Raw genomic sequence first — 23,317 nt, 5'->3', positions numbered from 1 at the left:
AAGTGGCTCATTCTCATATTCACACTCTCTCCTCCCACCCCGATTCCCCACCCTCAACACCCACCCTCCAGCCACTCAAACATACTCATACATACATATACATCTAACACCAAAGCCAAATATAAAGAATTTGTTTCTTCCCTTTCTCTGACTTCCTGACTTGAATAAAATCTCCAGTAATATTTACAGTTTTGTATCCCTTAAAAATCAGCTCAGGAATTGTCCAAAGAGCAAGCAGCCATTCTAACCCTGTCTTCAAGAGAACGACCTTTCCTAACCCAGGTTCTCTGGTGCTTTCTATCTGCGCCAATAGGTAAAGTCACTCCCTAAAAATTATTCACAGCCCTGGCATGGCCAACAGATTCTTTATAATTAATGGCTCTTTGTTATTAGGCATACCCATATATGTGGAAGTTGTTGGGCAAGACATTTGTATGTCCTATATGAACCCTGTGTCCATATGAACCATTGTGTCCTATACGAACCCTACTAGCTAGAGTTTTCACACAGTGACTTCAGTTAATGAATAGGTAAGCACTCAATGTACACATGAAAATGATGGCTATTAATTTATAAATAAAACAGTGACCAGTGGTGACCAGTAGGTTGTGACTATAAGAGTTTCATTTCTTATAAAATTGTTCATTTCTGAGCACTATTTACTTATTAAAAGGCCTAGAAGTCTAAAAGGTGGCTGAAATGTATAAAAACATGCTGAAAACCTCTAAGGAAAAATGGTAATGCAACAGAGTATAAATTAAATTGCAAGTCTGAAGAAACCCCTATGACAACAAAGATGGACAGAGTACACAGAAAAAAACAGAAACAAGCAGAAACAAGAAGATTAATCAAACACACTTTTAGATACAAATAATCTACAAACCACAGTCAATTTGGAAGCATGACACAGGAAATGTCAACAGTGGTGACCACTGACCACAGGGAACATGGACAATCTTCTCACAGTACAGATGCCTTTCATTCCATCTGGTACAAAAATACCTTCCACTTTCAAAAGACTATTTCTAGATGTTTATCTTTTGCAGTGAATGGCTATAAATTACAGGGACATTTTTTATGTAATTTGTTTATGCCTTTTGAAACCTATAGGGCATCCCCAGTGGCTCAGCAGTAAACAATCTGCCTGCAATGCAGGGGACATAGGTTCAATCCCTGGGTCGAGAAGATCCCCTAGAGGAGATGGCAACCCACTCCAGTTTTCTTGCCTGGAAAATCCCATGGACAGAGGAGTCTGGGGTTGCAAAAGAGTCAGACACAACTTAGCAGTTAATCAACAACACAACATTGAAACCTATATTCAGTTATGACCAGTTACATGCTTGATTATTAAACTCATTAACTGTTGTATTTGAGGTGGGGGGGAGGGGGAAGGTAGTTAATTGTGTATATAATTAAACATATGAATACATGATTTATTTTATTAACAACTACTGAAATATGCTGGAACAGTCCACATTATGCCAAACATAACCAGAAACTATTTTACACATCTACTAAGTCTTTGCCTATCTAATTTAAAAACTCTTCTCTCTCAGAACCATGCTCTCATCTCCCCACTGCCACAACCAGATTAAAGTATCTGTCCTGACAGTTCATGAAGAGAGATGACCTCACCTAAGAGCAACACACTGGCTGTCCAGGCAAAGGAGCAAATGACTCACAGGACCTGCTGGCTTGGACTCACCCTTGTACTACATCAGCTTTTATGACCTCGCTGCAATCAAAGTCAGAAATCAAGAAAACAAATAATACATACGATATGCATACAGAAAGGAGTCAGAGGTTAGAGAGAAATGTAGAACTAAAAAATCATAATTCTGAAGCTTGGTCATTCCAGAAATTCTAAGACGACCAATGAATAAGAAGTTTTATTTGGGGAAAATCATTCCTAAAAGTTATTTCAACACATTTCACTGTTACGATTAGCCATGAACTATGGAATTTGCTATTTTGAGGTAACAGAAGAAAAAGCTTCACACCAGAAGGGAAATCATGAGAGAGAGCACACTTTTCCAGCTGGCTATAGAATAGTAAGCAAGAGAGCTATTATTAATTAAAATACAACAAGGAGAAAAAAACACTGACAGATTCAAAGCAAAATAACAATAAAAAATTTTGTTTCCACTTGGTTAACTTCATATACTAAGCCTAGCCTACTAAGAACAAAGAGGCTAAATAACCACACTGCTGCCTCCCCCGCCCCACCCCCCACCAAGCTCTACATTGCAAAAAGTCAGACTACAGGAGCAGAAGAAGTCAGCTTTCTTTAAAATGGAAATTTTTCCTCTATTTCATAAACAGAGCAGCCTGAAGGAACTGCAGCAAGGAAGGCTATTAACATGCTAAATTTGCCTACAACTGAAATTAACACCTTTTAGCTAGAATTCAAAGAAAATAGGCATATATATAGTCTGACTTTATCACCTTTCCAATTCCCAACACTACAGATTTTTTAAAACCCTACTTGGAAAAAAAAAAACTGTACTTGACACAATATAATTTAACAAGATTCAAATTATGCTAAGCATAATTTCAAGTGTTATTTTTAAAGTATATAAAACGGAATGGTCTATCTCAAATCTGAGTATGGACTTCAATGTATACTCATTCTAGCCTTTTCTTTTACAGCAACAAGTCATTAGTAGTCAAAAAAATTTTAAGGAAAGTTACTCCTAGACACTCCAATTTACAGTTTCAACTTCAGTAACCTAAAAAAATTTCCTATGCCTCAACTATGAGCAGCCTATCATAGTGGCACGACATTCAAGCCTAAGTATTTACACTAAGAGCAGATATTACCTGTCTTCCAATACATATCCCAAAATGCTTTTGGCTCTAGCTGAACATAATAATGAGGGGGCATTCTATCTAACAACAGTATAAATTACTGGGGCCTTGAATAAAGAGCTGGAGCCTTGAAGAACGAACAACATTTTGATGGGTAGAAACGTTCAGAAGGACAATCAACATAAAAAGAGGCCATGAACAAAGAGAACCACAAGGCATGTCTCAGGAATCTAGCACAGCAAAAGTCTAGGTTCCTAAAGGGAGAGAAGGCAAAAGATGAACCTGGAAGATCACACTTGGTTCAAACCATGAAAAGACTTTTAATACCAAAGTTCACAAATTTTAAGCTTTACTCTCCAGGTAACAGGCAAAAGAGTTTAAGCAGAAGGGTGACTATTAAAAACTGTGTAGCAAACACAGAACTTCCACAGATAAGAAATTACAAGTTCCATATAACATTTCCTTATGTCCTTATGGTATGTTATTTATAACCCTGAACTACTGAAACATGAAGCTAGGATGTCAACACTCTGGCTATCAGTACTCAACATTTCCTTTTTCAAGACAAATTAAAAATCCACATTTCCTTGCTTAGGATAAACTTTCTAGAAAGGCTTTGCCTTTTTGTCCCATTTCACCTAAAACAAACAGCACAAACCAGAGGAAAAAGTAGAGTCTTTTCTAAAGTCTGCTCAGCCTGAAAGCTAAATCTGGCACATGGGTACACACTACTTTATTACTATATATGACTGGTGCTATTCCCTACTCCATGAGGCTATTTTTGATTCGTTGTACATACAACTAAAGGAGGGATGAATGAGAAGAATTTTTCAGTGCCCCAGGGTACTTACTTATAAAACTTTACTCCTTTCCTCCCCTCTATCTTCCTCAGAAAAACTTTTTGATTACTATAATTATAAGCTTTATTCCATTAACAGAGTCAGAAAGCTTTCCAGTGGTTTTATTTATAACAGACTATAACTCTGTCCCCAGTTCTAGCCTAAAGCTTTCTCATTCTTTTAAATTATTACAGGATTTCTCCAGCTGCACTAACTCCCAGAGGTCTACAAGTCCTCACAATTACTAAAGCAGCAAGCAGCAGATTATAGGTACTACAGTACCTACAGATAACCCCCATCTATACCACTACTTATACCTACTCCCATGCCAACTTACAAGTAGGAGAACAATAAGGAATTGTTAGTCATATAATCAACAGCTTGCTGCACCTGAAGCCTATGTCCAGGGACTGCCCACTTTTAAAATTCAGGTAAAAAGATAAGAACCAGAAAAGAGGAAAACACCAACAAGTTTCCTCTATGGAATTCACAAAGGGTTGCTTCCCTTATCCTCTCAAGTTTTAAATTATGAAATCTTTTACAATTAAGATTGTGTGCTATATGAGGTCTGGGGCCAAGGCTTAGCAATGTGGGTCTTTTACATGGAAGGTACAGAATAAGTTGGTTTTTTCTTAAATAAGTATTTTTCTTGAATACGTATTTCTCACATTGAGGTTTCTACTCATCCATTTTACCACTTTTGTTTCTATCCTGCTCTAACAGAAAGTTCCTACTGTTACATTAGTCATCAGCCTTCTTTGTTTTCTTACTTTTAAGACAGTTACTCTTTAACATCTCTGAGAATCAAATCATGACTGGAAAGTTGGACTTTCCACTACTGTGGGTAACAACGGAAGAATTCCTGAAGTTTGGAAAAAGCAAGTTATTTTCAAGAAAAATGTTTGTGGCCATTTAGAGTGTAAGCCACAAATCAAACATCCTGTATGCTTCAGTAACATGACTAAGAAGCTTTACATAACAACACAGTGAATTATTAGCAAATTCTTATAGAAACTTTTCATAAACATTGAAAGCAACCAGTCTGTGAAAGCACTATGATCAAACGCTAACAGAACCATTTCTTCCTATACTATGGTTTCTAACACCAAACAACATGTTGACATCTTTCAACAATATCCAAGATAATCTACCACTTAATTGCTAAATTCTTGGCCTAAAAATCATCAAAAGGATACTGTTAGGCTAAGGCAAAGGAAGTATGGTAATAAATCTCTTTCCTGACAAGTGTTACAGATTTTTTAAGTACTTGAGAGAACAGCAGCATTTAAAACATTAAAATCCAAAGCTAAAATTTATTAAGATAATAATGGGGGGAGGGGGGTGGCTCAGAGTTTTTGTTTACAACTTATTTATTAAGGCAGCTTAGCAACATTTCTCCCAAAACATCTCCAGGAGGCAAATATTGGTCATAATCCTTCTCTCCCAACAAGCAAAAAGGGTTGGTCCTTGGTCTCCAAGGGATAAAACAGAACCATTTGAGAGAAAACAAAACACGTCTGGATTACAAGGAAGTATTTTCCTAAGAGAATGCAACAATTTTTTCCCCTCGCACTTCCTTTTAGAACTAACATTCTTTACAAGTACAGGGGTACTAGGCAGCAGAGTCAGTGGGGGAGAAAATGAATCACAGAAATTAGTCAAAATCTTACTATTTAGTTATCTAATAATCCAGACCTGAGGCTGGAGGTAAATCTGAGCATGCAGAACGATCTGCCAAAGCCCAACCAGCTTTCACTGTCACCATACAGAGAACCACTGAAAGGAACAAAGGCAAGCATTAAGCAAAGCACTCTCCCAAAGGTATAAAAAATCATGTACCTAATCTCCAAGTGAACACACACCTCTCAATACAAGCAAAGAATTTTGAACACTAAAAATGCTTATATTAATTTACTATATTTTCTATTTCAAAAAATTAAAGTATTGTGTTGATTTGTAAAACAAGAACATTTATGACTTTTCCTGCTTTTTAAAAAATGGAATAATACACACTAAATGTAAAAACTAAAATTAAATACAGAAATACATAACATGGAAAGTAACAGTCCCCTGCAACTCATCCTCCAGAGACAACAATTATTAAAAGTTTAAACTCCAGGATCTTACAATGTTCTATAATAACAAAATCTCAAGGTTGAGGATCCACAAAGGTAGTATGTATGATGGAGCACCTTCTTCACTCCCAACTAGAGATACTAAAATATTTTACAATGTCCCTGGCCAGTATTCAGTCAGCCTCTGCTTGAACAAATCTTTTGACAATACCTGACTACTTCCCAAAGCATTTCATACTGGCTTTTATTCTAATACTGAGTGACTACTACCTGTCAGATCATTCTGGCTTCTCCCTTGAATACATCTCTGTTGTTAAAAGTGCATCCATAAAATAAGGTACCCAGAAATGAACATAATACTCTGGAACAATCATACTCCTTATTCTGGACTTTGCTTCTATTAACAGAGCTCAAATCACACTATGGAGTCACACTGAACATTCTGTTTAATGAAACCCCCTCGGGTATTTTTCATGTTATCTGCTGTTAAACGACATCACATCTAGCTAAAATAACACTTATTTTTGGAATCATATGTGAATTTTACACTTACTGATGTTTAATGCATCTTGATCATTTAGTCTATCCTTTCAGTCTAATTATTTTCAATCTCTGTTTTGAAAAACAACACATTTTCTATACAACTTATTGCCAGCTATATGGATTTGCAAGCAAGTCATCAATTGTTCATCCATGTTATTAATAAAAATGCTGAAGATTAAAATACTATTCAGCTATAAAAAAAGGACTAAAATCCTGATTCATGCTACAACATGAATGGACATGGACCCTGAGAACATTATGCTTAATGAAATAAGCCAGACACAGAAAGAAAAACATTGTGTGTTATACTTATATGAGGTACCTAGAATGGGCAAATTCATACAGACAGAAAGAAAAGTAGTTTACTAGGGGCTTAGGGGAAGGGAAAATTATCATTTAATTGGTAGAGTATTTGGAGGGATGATGAAAAAGTTTTAGGTATAGTGATAATGTATTTAATGTTTCTGAATTGTACACTTAGTGATTAAAATAAATACTATATTATATATATTTTACCAGATAAAGAAAAAAAGGAATGAACCACTGATAAGCGCTGAGTGGGGAAAAAAAGCCCATTTCAAAAGGTTACATACTGCATGAGTCCACTTATATAACATTCCTGAAATGACCAACCTAGAGAAAAGGATTACAGAATAGTTTTTGCCAGGTGTTAGGGAATAGGGAGAGAAAGATGGGTAGGATTTTAAAAGGAGAGAAAGGATCCTTATGGTGATGGAATTGTTTTGTATCTTGACTGTAATGGTGGATACAGAAGCCTACACATGTAATAAAATTCCATAGAACTAATGCACACACACACAGATGAGTAAAACTGAAGTAGAAAAATCTAATAAAATCTTAGGACTGTATTGATATTACCATCCTGGCTGGGACACAGTACTACAGTTTTTGCAAAATGTTATCATTAGGGGGAACTGGCTAAACAGCAAGCTGGCTCTCACTGCAATATTTCTTATAATTGCATGTGAACCTATCATTACCTCAAAATTAAAAGTTTAATTTGAAAAAATAAGTAAATTTTAAAATGCTGAACAGAAGATGACAAGGCAGAGTGTCTGCCTCTGCAGCCATGTTCCCGCTGTCTGCTGTTATCATGGTCAGTACCACTAGACCATCCCACCATTAGAGGTAAGCATTTATAATTTTTTAAAGTCATTTTTTAATCATCTATTCTAGAATCCTGCCTGTGTCACTAATTTCTCTTTGGTCTGCAAATCTACTTTCTTCTCTTTTTCAGAAGACCCATCTTCAATTTTCCAGTATTTCTCTCATTTTCTAAGATTTCTGAAAGACCACAGATAATTTCATGTGCAAGTTCTGACTACCATGTATGTAGCTATTTCTCCCCTCACCCCGGGATAACGTTATGCTCTCCTTATACGATCTTCACTATTCCCAGATGGGCTCTCCTTTATTCGTGTCACTTTCATCCTTCAAGTCAAAAGAGGTTCTTTATCTGAAATGTAAGTAAGAGATAAGAAATTGTGTTTTCACTGTCATTTGTTTAACATTATTAAATATAAATAGCAATTTTATTCTTACTTTTTCCTATTATTCCACAGTTTAAAAAATGTTTTTGTTGTTTTCATTTCTTTAGAAGTATCCTCTTATTTGAGCTCATTCTGTAATACTCTAAAGTCACTCTTGATTGTATATGCTCCCCACCGGTCTTTTGTAAAGGTCTGTTTTAAACTGAGTCAAGCAAGAAATTTTTATCTTGTAGTATGCATGAATCTTTAAAGAATCCTCTCCTAATCCTCTTAAAATTTCCAACTAGCATTGCTACTACTTAGTTTTGAGAGATTTTTCTTTCCTTCTACCATATTCCCATTTTTAAGCCTCTGTTCACAGCTTCCTATTTTTGAGTTTTGTAAATGTAACTTTCAAAATAATTTTCCAAGTTTTCTTCAACAAGCATATTTTACCATTATATTAAAAAGTTAATTTTTTTGGTTGGTGGTGCCTGTCTCGTATTAGTGAGGGACAAAACAACTCCTTGTTTATCCCAGCTTGGCTTTTGCTCTGTGCCCATGCCTGGTTCATGCCCTGGACACATGGAAGAAAAAAAAAAGTTAATTTTTTAAATTAATTAATTTTAATTGGAGGTTAATTACTTTATAATATTGTGCTCGTTTTTTGCCATAAATTGACATGAATCAGCCACAGGTGGACATGTGTCCCCCGAACCCCCTCCCACCTCCCTCACGATCCCATCCCTCTGGATTGTCCCAGTGCACCAGCTCTGAGTGCCCTGTTTTACGCATTGAACTTGGATTGGTCATCTATTTCACATACGGCAATGATATACATGTTTCAATACTATTCTCTCAAATCCCACCCTCGCCTTCTCCCATAGAGTCCAAAAGTCTGTTCTTTTATATCTGTGTCTCTTTTCCCGTCTTGCATATAGGGTCATCATTACCATCTTTCTAAATTCCATATACATGCGTTAATATACTGTATTGATGTTTTTCTTTCTGACTTCACTCTGTATAATAGGCTCCAGTTTCATCCACCTCATTAGAACTGACTCAAATGCGTTCTTTTTAATAGCTGAGTAATATTCCATTGTGTATATGTACCACAGCTTTCTTATCCATTCGTCTGCTAATGGACATCTAGGTTGCTTCTATGTCCTAACTCTTGTAAACAGTGCTGCAATGAACACTGGGGTACACATTTCTCTTTCAGTTCTGGTTTCCTCAGTGTATATGCCCAGCAGTGGGATTGCTGGGTCATATGGCAGTTCTATTTCCAGTTTTTTAAGAAATCTCCACACTGTTCTCCACAGTGGTTGTACTAGTTTGCATTCCCACCAACAGTGTAATAGGGTTCCCTTTTCTCCACACCCTCTCCAGCATTTATTGCTCTTAGACTTTTGGATAGCAGCCATTCTGACTGGCGTGTAATGGTACCTCATTGTGGTTTTGATTTGCATTTCTCTGATAATGAGTGATGGTGAGCATCTAAAAAGTTAATTTTTAAAAGATAAAAGTACACCCAGATTTGCTTTGTCTACCTTCTGTGAAATTAAATTATCAGAAAGTCTTGTCAAGATTTCGTTAAATAAGACTAAGACTATCTAAATCGAAACATAAAATATAGCAGGTACCATCAATTGAGCACTAGCTTATATACTTGTACATTTGTCACCTCACTTTATCTTACAACAATCTTACCAGGTAGACTTTATCCATCACATTTTATAGATGAGAAGATCAGTGTTTAGAGAGATTAATGTGGCTTGTCCAAAGTCAACCAAGGAGAAAATGGTAGATTTCTGAAACCCAGTCTGGCACCAAAGTCTGTGTAAGCTCTCCCCACCTTTCTCTCAGCAGTCCTTACAAATATTCTATTTGTTTATTTTTTCTCTTTTAATATTAATCAGGCATAAGAGCTCTTACTGAAAGATTACACTCATTAAACTCACTAAATGCAGAGGAAAAAAAATCAAAAGAGCCGTTTTGTTCTCATGGATGCTCTCTCCTTTAATTTAATCAAGCTAAGAATATACTTAATAAGCCTCCATTTGCCACTACAAAAGATGACACATATGATAGCTATGTAAATCATGCTAATGGTCCAGTTAAACCAGTTATGAATTCTTTGAATACCCAAATTCCTTTTGGGGGAGAGTTAAAAAAACTAAATATAAAATCTTCATGATACATACAAAATCTTGCAATACCAGGTACAAGTTATTCTTGATGAGTGAATGTGCTGGAGGAGTATGCCAGAAACCCAGCAGCATTTGTTTGACACATGTAGCAGCAGTCAGGACTTCCTTGCTCAATGAGATTCCCAAAGGAATTAATTGGATTTAATTCAGTTCACCAGATCCTATCACATTTTATCAAAATTAATAATGCTTTTATAAATTCTTCCATTCATCTATCTGTACATCAACAATCTCCATTTCACTTCTTAAAAAACATGACTTACTCTTTTTATGACCAATGCTTTAAAAAACTGAAAGATACTGAAAAGGACACATGACTGCCTTCTTTGAAAAAAGATTCTCTGAGTTGTCAGTTTGAAAAATGAATGGATGATAGATTCATAATGAAGTAAAGTTTTAAAAATGCATCCCTACTCTTAAAACTCAACAAAAGACAGACAAATAACCCAATGTAAAACTGTGCTAAGGACTGCATAGGCATTTCTCCAAAGAAGATATACAAATAGTTAAGCACATGAAAGTATATTCACCATTAGTTATTAGGGAAATGCAGATCAAAACCACAAAGAGATACCACTTCACACCCACTAGCACAGTTAAAATAAAAAAGACAATAATGAGTGCCAGTAAAGATGCAGAGAAACTAGAGCATTCATAAGCTACTGATGGGATTGTATAAATGGTGCAGCCTCTTTAGAAAACAGTTCGGCAGTTCCTCAAAAAGTTAAACATAAAATTATCCTATGACCCTGCAATTTTACCACTAGATATATACTGAAGGGAAATGAAAACATACATCCACAAAAAACCTGTATGAGAGTGGTCATAGCAGCATTATTCATATTAGTAAAAAATGGAAACAACCCAAACATCATTCAACTAATGAATGGATAAATATGTTTTTATATATAAATTTACCCACACAATGAAACACTATGAATTATAATATGCAATAAAAAGTACTAAAGTATGCTTTAACATGGATGAATTTTAAAAACATTGTGTTGGGGCTCCCTTGGTAGTTCAGTGGTAAGGAATTCACCTGCCAACGCAGGAGACATGAGTCTGATCCCGAGCCTGGGAAGACCCATATGCCCTGGAGTAAGCAAGCCCGTGAGCCACAACTACTGAGCCTGTGCTCCAGAGCCTGGAGCTGCAACTACTGAGCCCACATGCCACGACTACTGAAGCCGGAGTGCCCCAGAGCCCATGCCCAACAGGAGAAGCCGCCACAAACAGAAGCCCTCGAACTGCCACTAGAGGAGGCCCTGCTTGCTGTAACTAGAGAAAAGCCTGCACCACAATGAAGACTCAGCATAGCCAACAATTAATTAATTTTTTAAAAAACGGTGTTAAGTGAAAGAAATCAGTTACAAAAGCCCATGCATTGTATGACTTCATTTAAGGGAAATGTTCAAATTAGGAAAATCCATAGAAATAATAAAGTAAATTAGTGATTACCAGGGGATGGATATAGAAGGGAATGGTGAGTGACTGCAAATGAGTACAGGATTTCTTTCTGTGGTGATGAACATGTTCTGGATTGAATAGTGCAGAACTCTGAATATGCTTAAAACCATGGAGCTGTATACTTTAAAAGGGTGAATGCTATGGTATGTAAATTATATCTCAATAAAGCTGTTTTTTTAAAAACAGATTCCTATCACTTGACACTGAAGTTGAAGACAGCCATGGCCTTCCAACATCCATTCCACTGGTGCTCACTGACAAGATTACCTAGAATAAAAGACTTCAAGTCTGAATGAGGTAGTAATTTTTATTTTCTCACAGGTTTGTTCTCTGCAAATCTTTAATTATTAACATTTTGGGCCATTTAAAAATGATTTTTTTTCCCTTTGAAAAACTCTGAGGAAAAATAAGTATAACCAAACATACCAGTAAGAGAAAATCAGAGCTGTTTTTTGAGCTCAGAAAAAAACGTCTTTAGACATTGCCAAGTATCATCCCTGGTTGAAAACCACTGTTTTAACTATACCTTTTTCATCTTTTTTTAAAAAATGCATTCTTCTAATGGTCATTTCTAAAAACATCTGCTGGTCACATCCTGTAGGTGCATATGTTTCTGAGTACGACGTCCTTATCTTAAACATGCAGAAGGCTTTAACACAGTTTCAATATGAGCTGATAGAATCTCTTTTCCTTGTATGTCTATCCCTAGGGGATTTCTCCAGTACTACTTTTGTGAGCTCACACAAGATAATGCATGTGGAAGTGCATTGTGGGCAATGATAACTGAGGTAATGGCTGATGCCTCAATCGGGGGCTTCCCAGGCAGCTCACTGGTAAAGAATCCACCTGCCAATGCACGAGAGGCGGGTTCCATCCCTGAGTTGGGAAGACCCCCTGGAGAAGGAAATGGTAACCCACTGCAGTATTCTTGCCTGGGAAATCCCATGGACACAAGAGTCTGGCAGACTACAGTCCATGGGGTCACAAAGAGTCAAACACAACTGAGCTACTGAGCATGCACACACGCTAAATACTAAATATTTCACCTTTTCCCCATTGTGCAGTAGTAGAACAGTTTCTGAATTTGACCCTTGTCTCACTTGTGAGCTTTGATTAGCCTAAGCTAGTAGTTTCGAAACTTCCAGACATGACCTATCAAACTGTCATAAAGTCAGTTTAGTAGATAGACAACAAACTTACACAAGTGTAATACAAAAAGAAACAGTGCATTGTGTGTAGTAAAGCTAAATATTATTTCACAGAATGATTGTTAACTTGTCTGTGTATATGTGCATGTACTGAATCTTGATATAAAATGTATTTCTTATTGTGGCTTGTAGTTGATTTCTCTTTAAAAAGTAGTCTAAAAAGCAATTTTCTCTCACTTCATTATATAACGCAATTCATTAACAGGAAAGATCTATCAGTGTTATCTGGGGTTGGGGACTTCTGCTATTCTGAAGCAGTTACTAGAGCTAATGCATTATCAGTATAAAGCACCATTCTCGTACATCAAGGTAAGAGGAATAAAGAAGTCATTTCTTTCAAGGCCCACTATGTTGTGGCACTGGAATGAAAACAGGTTTAATCCCAATACTCACTGGCACATAGTCTTTCTAGTATTTATCTTTGCTAAAAACATCATGCTATTCTCCTCCTAAACAGTATATAAATAATTTTAGTCACTCTATGATATCCAACAGCTCATGGGGTTTAGCAACACAGAAATATTTTTCTTTTCTCCACATCTATAATTACATCCCTACTCTCAACAGGACATCTCAGGGGAAGAAAAGGGAAGTAACATGAGCATCTTCAAACTTCCATCAAAACAAAACCAAACAAGACCATCTTTTGTAATTTCACACTATACTCCCTCTCACTCAACACACTCCGGCAATATCAGCAATCCTTGTTCCTCAAGTTGGCTAAGCTCATCCACCATCTTCTGACCCAACCCCTCATCCTGATCCCAGACCACTGCCTTTTCACTGTTCCCTCTGAAATATTCTTCACCTTATCATTACATGGATTTCTTATCATTAGGTCTCAGCTTAAGTACCTTGACCCTAGAAAGGCCTTCACTTTCAAATCTAAATTAACCCTGCAACTACTCTCCACCATGTCAGAGTCCCCATGGTTTTTAACTACCCAACACCTTTAAACAGCCTTCAGTGTTTAGAGAATTCCTCAAAAATCCTGCCTATCCAAGTCAGAAGTCAGAAATTAACTTTCTCAGCCTTTCCTGCAAATATGAAGCAGGTTTGTGACCTATCTAGTATTTAGAATAGTGCTGCAGATACAAGAGGTATTCAATTAAAAAGAAAGAAAAAAAAAATCTCTTTGCTGCTACATAAATGCATAGTACTTGGGAACCAGTTTGAAGAAATTCAAAATATCAGTGCTGTAGGTTTTAAGAGCTAAAAAGGATCAATGTGGATTGGAGAGGTCAGAGGCTTCATAAAGGAGATGGCACTTGAGTACTGAAAAGATGGGCTGTAATCCATCTATCTATAGGATACAGAAGGGGAGATATATGACTTCTAAAGGATGCAAACTAATGAACAGCACTGGGAATGTGTGGCAAACACAAAATACAGAATTAAGGAGACATGTGTTGAGCTGGGTGGAAAATATCTTAGGTATGCAAGACATGCGATATTATGAATGGCTCTGAATGCCAGGCTTGGGGAATGGTGTATTTGATGTTCAAGAACACTAATCCTCAATGAGCATTTTCATCTATTCTTTATTCTAGATGTTATCTGCTATGTAAACCTACAACAGCTACCCACACATTCTCTACAGCACTACTTCTCTGAACATTGGTGCTCTATATTTATGTGTTCAAGCTGAGAGACTACCAGAGAAAGAGATTCTTTAATTAATCCTCCTGTTACCAAGCAAATACCCAATTTAAAGACAAAAAATCTATTACCAAAATGGCCTTTATTTCCCAACCTCATCCCCAAAGTCAGATTCTAAAATTTGTCACAATTCCCTTTATTCTCTGACGTATGTACTAGGTACATGAATTGAAGGATTTTTTGGCTGCTGTTTGTTTGGCTGCACCACGTAGCATTCGGGATCTTCGCTCCTAGCCTGGGATCAAACCTACACCCTGTGTAATGGACGCAGGGAGTCTTAACCACTGGACTGCCAGGGAGGTCCCTGAACTAGGGCTTCAAGCAGAAAATTTTGTTTTATTTTGTATTAAAGTAACATAGTCACCCAGAACACAGAAAGAAAAGCAATTTTATAAAGATAACTCTTCAAATAGTCTTATTAAGAATCCAGCAAATCCTGTAACTAACAACTATTAAAAAGCTACATATTTTATGGTCTTCCATGAATCAGAGGGACCTTAGAAGACTCTCTCATGTTGTTGGTTTTGGAAAACAATCTGACAGTAATCATCAAATATTACTAAATATAGGGCTTCCCTAGTGGTCCAGTGGTAGAGTCTGCCTTGCAATGCAGGAGCCACCAGTCTGATCCCTGGTCCAGGAAGATCCCACATGCCTCGAGGCAACTAAGTCCATGTGCCACGACTGAAGCCCACATGTGTCTACAGTGTATGCTCCACAACAAAAGTCACTGCAACAAGAAGTCCACATGTTGCAACTAGAGTAGCCCCTGCTTGCCACAACTAGAGAAATACCCGTGCACAGCAATGAAGATCCAAAGCAGCCAAAAATAAAATAAATAAAAATTTTAAAATATTACTAAATATACATATATATGTATACACCATGTGAATCACTCCTGATTCTTTATCTCATAGAATAAATGTGCTACAAAAGATTACTATCAATACAATGTTCCCATCAACAAAAATGGGGATCAAAGTAAATGCTCATCAACAAAGAATTAACTGAATAAACAACGGTACCAGCTGCACCAGGGAATAATCTCATATATAATGCCATATTTTATATAACCATTAAATGAATGACTTAAAGCCATACTAGTTGACTTAAAAGAAGTTTTATTAATTATTACTGAGTGAGAAAAACAAGATGCAGAAAAGAAGGTATAATATGATCTAATTTTATAAAACAAAGTAAAATAAAAAACACTGCATATATGCACATAGGAGTGTGGGTTATATTGATACCTAGGAAGGCATAAGATGATGATTCAAGTACAGAGACAAATAAGGAAGGATTAAATACTAAAGGCTACCTTGGAGCACAATGGTACAAAAGAAAGAAAAGAAATTAGGCAAGAAAGGAGGAAAGAAATAAACTCACAATTATATAAAAACACAGACAGTTGTTTAGTTGCTAAGCTGTGGTCGACTCTTTGTGACTCCACGGACTGCAATACTCCAGACTTCCCTGACCTTCACTGTCTCTCAGAATTTGCTCAAACTCATGTTCATTGAGTTGGTGATGCCCTCCAATCATCTCATCCTCTGTGCACCCTTCCTCTCCCACCCTCAATCTTTCCCAACATCAAGGTCTTTTCCAATGAGTCGGGTCTTCACATCAGGTGGCCGAAGTATTTAAGAGTCATCATCAGTTCTTCTAATGAATATTCAGAGTTGATTTCCTTTAGGATTGACTGGTTTTATCTCCTTGCAGTTCAATGGGCTTTCAAGAGTCTTCTCCAGCACCACAATTCAAAAGCATCAAGTCTTTGGTGCTCAGCCATCTTTATGGTCCAACTCTCACATCCATAAATGACTACTGGAAAAACCATAGCTTTGACTATAAGGATTTTGGTCAAAAAGTGTTGTCTCTGCTTTTTAATATGCAATCTAGGTTTGTCACAGCTTTCCTTCCAAGGAGCCTTTTAATTTCACGGCTGCAGTCACTGTCCACAGTGATTTTGGAGCCCATGAAAATAAACTCTATCACTCTTTCCATTTTTTCCCCATCTATTTGCCATGAAGTGATGGGACTGGATGCTATGATCTTAGTTTTTTGAATGTTGAGTGTTAAGCCAGTTTTTTACTTTCATCTTTCACCCTCATCAAGAGGCTCTTTAGTTTCTCTTCTCTTTCTACCATTAGAGTGGTATCATCTGCATATCTGAGGTTATTGATATTTCTCCCAGCAATCCTGATTCCAGCTTATGATTCATCCAGCCTGGCATTTCATATCATATACTCTGCATATAAGTTAAATAAGCAGGATGATACTATGCAGCCCTGATGTACTTCTTTTCCAATTTGGAACCAGTCAGTTATTCCATGTCCAGTTCTAACTGTTGCTTCTTGACCTGCATACATGTTTCTCACAAGACAGGTAAGGTGGTCTGGTATTCCCATCTCTTTAAGAATTTTCCACAGTTTGTTGTGATGTGGAAACTTAAAAGAAGGGTTTTTAGAAACCAACTAATCTAACCTTTCTAATCATCCAAAGATTCGTTTATTCAATACCAATTGCCTACTTTGTGCATTCAACAGGGACAAGGGTTGGTGTCTCCTTTCTAATAATAGATCTAGTAACAAAGAATTCATCTAGTCCCAAAGATGCCCAGTGTATATTAAAGCTGATATCATCAAAGAAAATGTCTTCCATGTGTTTAGCTGAAATTTGCCTCTCCATAAGGAGAAGGAATTAATCTAACTTCCATGCTCATAATTGTCTTCACATATTTTCAGGGCTGATATTTTATTCACTCAGCAACTACAGATAGCTCTCTGACTTCATACACAATACAGCCCTTAAAATTTGCCTAAAAGTTGAATGTATAGACTCAGACCTAAGGGCTTTAAATATTAACAAAAAAACAACAAACTGGAAAAAAAAAAAGTGCAACTCAGATTACAAAGAGTTAGGTTTCCTAATATATAAAAAGCTCCTATTAAATCACAAAGAAAAAGACCAATATCTTTATAAGAGTTAAGAAAAGGAGATCTGGTGCACAGAAGAAAAAAAAAAAAAAAGGATAAAAACAGTTCTTTAAAAAGATGTTCAACTTCACTCACTGAATACAAATTAAACATGCATTGAGTACCATTTACTCACCACAATTTGGTGTTACTATTGAAAGGTGGTAACACTGTTTGATGGCAAAGATGTAAGCAGACAGTAATTCTTGTACCTTCTGCTTTTAGGAACACATTTTACAAACTCATACAGGAGCAATGATAAATGCACAAAGTCATTTACTATAGCAATGCAATTATTTTGAATGTGGTACCAGAGAAGACTTTTGAGAGTCCCTTGGACAGCAAGGAGACCAAACCAGTCAATCCTAAAGGAAATCAACCCTGAATATTCATTGGAAGAACTGATTCTGAAGCTCCAATGCTTTGGCCACCGGATTCAGAGAGCCAACTTTTTTTTTTTTTTTTTGAGAGCCAACTTATTGAAAAAGACCCTGATGCTGGAAAAGATTGAGGACAGAAGGAGAAGGGGGCGACAGAAGATGAGATGGCTGGATGGCATCAGTGACTCAACGGGCAAGAGTTTGAGTAAACTCCAGGAGATAGTGAAGGACTGGGAAGACTGCCATGCTCCTGTCCATGGGGTTACAAGGAATCAGAGACAATTTAGCGAATAAACAACAACAATGCAAATAATAGCAAAAAAAAAAAAAAAAACTCTAAACAAATATGTAACAGAGGGAATTAACATTTTTCAGTAAAAGTACACACCTATATGAAAGAGTTTCATGCTATAAAAATATCAGATAGCAATTCTTTTTTATCTTTTTAAACTTCTTCTTTTGTCTTGGGGTATAGCTGATTAACAGTGTTGTGATGGTTCCAGGTGAACAGTGAGGAGATTCAGCCACACATATACAAGTATCCATTCTCCCCCAAGCTCCCCTCCCATCCAGGCTGCCACCTAACGTTTGAGCAGAGTTCCATGTGCTCCAGACAGCAATTCCAAAAGAAGAGTTTATAGGACAATTGCCTCTTAATATTCTTTTTTTTTTTAATATAGTTGATTTACAACAATTGTGTCAGTTTCAAACGTACAGGAGAATGACTTTTTGTGGTTTTATTCCATTATAGGTTATTACAAGATATTGAGTATAATTCCCTGTGCAATACAATAAATCCTCATTGCTTATCTATTTTATGTATAGTAGTTGTTGTGGAGCATATGTCTGTTAATCTCATACTCCTAACTTGTCCTTTCCTGCCCCTCCCATTTGTTAACCATAAATTTGTTTTCTGTCTGTGGGTCTATTTGTGTTTTGTAAATAAATTCCTTTGCATCGTATTTTTAGATTTCTCATCTAAATGGTATCATATGATATTTGTCTTTCTGTCTGATTTACTTCCTCAGCATGATAATCTCTAGGCCCATCTATGTTGCTGCAAATGGCATTATTTCATTCTTTCTATGGTAGAGTAATATTCCATCCTGTGTGTGTATCGTATCTTAAACATTCGAGTGTCAACAGACACTTAAGTTGTTTCTGTGTCTTGGCTACTGTAAACAATGCTGCTATGAACATTGGGATACACATACCCTTTAAAGAGTTTTCATTTCTTCCAGATATATACCGAAAAGTGGAATTACTGGATCATATGGTAGTTCTAGTTTCAGTTTAAGGTGCCTCCCTACTGTTTTTCATAGTGGCCGCACCAGTTTACATTTCTACCAACAGTGTTATGAGGGTTCCCCTTTCTCCACATCTCCAACATTTATTATCTGTAGCCTTTTTGACAATAGCCATCCTGACCAGTGTGAGGAGATACCACATTGTAGTTTTGGTTCACATTTTTCTAATGTTGCATTTCTTGAATTAGCACTGTTGAGCATCTTTTCATGTTGGCCATCTGTATGTCTTCTTTGGAAAATATCTATTCTGGGCTTGTCTTTCCATTTGTCTCTTGATGTTGAGTTGTACAAGTTGTCTGTATATTTTGGATATTAATCTCTTGCTGGTTGCATCATTTGCAAACATCTTCTCCCATTCCATAGGTCATCTTTCCCTTTTGTCAATGGTCTCCTTTGCTGTGCAAAAGCTTTTAAATTTAATTAGGTTCCATTTGTTTATTTTTGCTTTTATTTCTTTTACCTTGGAGCCTGATCTAAGAAAACACTGCCATGATTTATGCTTTGCCTAAGTTCTCTTCCAAGAGTTTTATGATGTCATGTCTTACATTTAGGTCTTTAAACGACTTTCAGTTTATTTTTATATATGGTGTGAGGGAATGTTCTTATTTCATTGTTTTACATGTAATCGTCCAGCTTTCCCAGCATCACTTGTTGACGACACTGTCTCTTCCTCCATCGTATACTCTTGCCTCCTTTGTGTCATGGATTAACTGACCATAGGTTTATTTCTGGAATGTCTATTCTATTCCATTGATCAATAGGCCTACCTTTGTGCCTGTTTTTTGCATCAACATCAATTGTTTTGATTATTGTAGCTTTGTAGTATAGTCTGAAGTCTGCAAGGGTATTTAGGTTCTTCAGTTCTGGGTCTTTTGTAGTTCCAGATAAATTTCAGGATTATTTGTTTTAGTTCTGTGAAAAATGTCATGGGAAATTTGATAGGGACTGCATTAAAACTGTAGATTGCTTTGGATAGTAAGGCCATTTTAACAGCATTTAAATTAATAATTTAATTAATTATTCTAATCCAAGAGCACTGGATATCTTTCCATTTCTTTGAATCATCTTCAATTTCCTTTATCAGTGTTTTATAGTTTTCAGTATATAGGTCTTTCACCTTCTTGGTTAAGTTTATTACTAAGTTTTTTGTTTTGTTTTTTGGCTGTGCTGGGTCTTCACTGTTATCCGTGGGCTTTCTTTCTCTAGTTGTGAGTTGCATGTGGAATCTTCCTGGACCAGGGATTGAACCCATGTCCCCTACACTGGACCACCAGGGAAATCCCTAAGTATTTTTCTTTTTAATGCAATTTTAAATGGGATTGTTTTTTCACATTCTCTTTCTGAAATTTCATTATTAGTATATAGAAATGCAGGTGATTTCTTTATATTAATCTTGTATCCTGCTACCATGCTGAAATCATTTATTTATTCTAATAGTTTTTGTGTAGAGACTTTAGGGTTCTCTATATTGAGTGTCATGTCATCTGCAAATAGTGACAGCTTTACCTCTTCTCTCTCAATTTGGATACATTTTCTTTCTTCTTCCTGTCTAACTATTGAGGCTAGGACTTCCAATACTATGTTAAATAGAAGCAGTGAGAGTGGGCATCCTTGTTTTGCTTCTGAAATTAGTGGGAAGGCTTTCAGCTTTCTACCATTGAGCATGATAAATTGCTTGTGGGTTTTTCAAAAACGGCCTTTATTGTGTTGAGATATAGTCTCTCTCTACCCACTTTGAGTTTACTTCTTAATATTCTTCATTACCAAATCTACAGACAGAAGAATGAGCTTTCGAATAGCCATAGAAAATCCTAACAGTCTTCACTAAAATAGTAAAAGGTTTTTAGAAGACAGCATCTCAAACAGATGTACTTTTAAAGATGCTTTAAATAACTTTATTGTAATTTGTGCCTATTACTTTTGAGTGTATAAGAATGTGATCAGGGCAGTAACCAATTCTATTTACACAGTAACACACAACAGAAGGATCCTCTCAGGGAGTTTCTGTTGTTATTTTCAATTTTTCCTTAAAACCTGTTTCAAGGGGAAAGAATGTTTATTCTTCAAAATTCTCAAATACGCCACCAACAAAATCTATTTTGAAAATTATGTCATAAACACAAGCAATGATATGGCCACTCTTTGGAGTATTATGCTGTCATTAAATGTTCATGACACATTTGTTAAATATTTGGCAAAATGCCAAAAGAAGCAAAATATAGTTATATAATTTTGTGTTGTATATAAAGATCAATGATTCTTTTATCAGAGGAAAGACGAACTCCATAAAAAATGTCTGGAAGGGAACACATAAAAATGTTAACAGTGGTTGTCTGTCAGTAGTATTTTCTTCTTCCTTCCATTTTTCTGTGTATCTAAGTTTTTCTATGATAATATTTATTACCTTTATAATAGAAGCAAGCTTTTTAAAAGATAATAATTCTGACTGTGTTAGAAAAAATACGAATCACAGCATCAGACATGTGAACAGAAAACTAAGTTTATCTCTGTTCTCTGACAAATTTAGTAATTATTAAAAATGCTGTTATAAAAAATCTGTACCTTCACTGCAATTTTGCTCTGAATCTTAAACTGCTCTAAAAAGTCAAATCTGTACCTTCACTGCAATTTTGCTCTGAATCTTAAACTGCTCTAAAAAGTCTTAATTAAAAAAAAAAAAAAAAAAACTCCAGAGGATAAACATTTTCTGAAACCAAAAGTGACACAAGAAAGGAAGTTAAACTTTTATAAAAGAAAAAGGGCTTTTCATTCGATATTCAAGTCTGTAGGAGAAAAATATTGTAAATTTTAGTTAGTGTCACTCAATAAAATAATATATACACTCATAAAGAAAATCAGACATTTTCTCCATTTCTTAATTGTCTGCCAACAAGAAGTGACAGCTTTTAGTTCAAATTATCCTTTTCTCTGACCTCTGTGAATCAAACCCCAAAATAAAAATGTGTTAATATGGTTATACCTGAAAGATTAATTTGAAAAAAAATAACTCTGGCTATCATGTTTACAATTCTTATTGTGCTATAATTTTACTTGTAAAAATACTTAAGTGTAGAAGAAAGAAAACTCTGGTTAGTAAGTACAGCTCAATCTTGCCACCTCAGTGTAATGTTTGTCTATGCACTAACTTAACATTCAAGGAACAAAGATCATGGCGTCTGGTCCCGTCACTCCATAGCAAACAGATGGGGAAACAACGGAAACAGTGACAGACTTTATTTTCTTGGGCTTTAGCCATGAAATTAAATTAAAAGACACTTGCTCCTTGCAAGAAAAGCCACGACAAACCTAGACAGCATATTAAAAAGCAGAGACATTACTTTACAGACAAAGGTCCATACAGTCAAAATTACGGTTTTTCCAGTTGTCATACATGGATGTGAGAGCAGGAAAATACAAAAGGCTGAGTGCCAAAGAATTGATGCCTTCAAACTGTGGTGCTGGAGAAGACTCTTCAGAGTCCCTTGGACTGCAAGGAGATCAAACAGTCAATCCGAAAAGAAATCAACTCTGAATAATCATTGGAAAGACTGATGCTGAAGCTCCAATACTTTGACCACCTGATGTGAAGAGCCGACCTATTGGAAAAGACGCTGACGCTGGCAAAGATTGAAGGCAGGAGGAGAAGGGGACAATAAGGGTATGAGACGGCTGGATGACATCACCAACTCAGTGGACCTAAGTTTGAGCCAGGGAAGCCTGGCATGCTGCAGTCCATGGGGCCACAAAGAGTTGGACACGACTGAGCAACTGACCAACAGCAAGACCAAGTGAAGCGAAGGAGTGAATTCCACTTCAGGGGGAAAAAAGGCAGCAATTGAGAGCAAGAGGAAAAGGTAGCATCTAGTTCATAAAAAGTCATACACCTTTTAAGTTCTAATAAACCAGTGTGCTAAACTCATCTATAAATTTTAATATTTATACATGAAAAATGTCCATATAAACGTATTTTAATCTTCAAATAACATATACAAATTACATTTTCTCATTATCACAGATATTCAAACTCACAATGATGTTATTATGAAATTAACACACTACCAAACATATACTTTACCATAAATACTGTTGAATTCCTCATAAAGAACTGAAGTTAACAATAATATCAAGTTTCAAGTACCAGTGACAGGCCCAAACTGATTTGTTTATATGTATTTCAGATATTTTCCTTTCAACCAAAATGAAATGCTACTTTTTCAGTCTCAACAGCAAATATAACCATTATCCCCACCTACAGAAAACACTGCCTAGAAAGAGCAGTAATATATCACTACAGTTTGGCATCAGACAGGTGTAGAAACACTGCAGTATATTTTGGAAATCATCTCAGGACAA

The 23,317-nt window shown here is 36.2% G+C and overlaps 1 protein-coding gene and 1 non-coding gene across 2 annotated transcripts in view; one reads left to right on the top strand and one right to left on the bottom strand.

Moving 5' to 3' along the window:
- MCU (mitochondrial calcium uniporter) overlaps positions 1–23,317 on the bottom strand; it is a 206,310-nt gene that overhangs the window by 153,348 nt on the left and 29,645 nt on the right. The window lies entirely within an intron of this gene.
- Positions 8,209–8,344, top strand: LOC122709765. The gene has a single exon (XR_006345727.1). It is a non-coding gene; the product is annotated as a small nucleolar RNA SNORA48 (small nucleolar RNA).

This window comes from Cervus elaphus, chromosome 15, assembly GCF_910594005.1.
Source record: "Cervus elaphus chromosome 15, mCerEla1.1, whole genome shotgun sequence".
Taxonomy (NCBI): Eukaryota; Metazoa; Chordata; class Mammalia; order Artiodactyla; family Cervidae; genus Cervus; species Cervus elaphus.
This window is presented reverse-complemented; position numbering and strand designations above follow the sequence as displayed.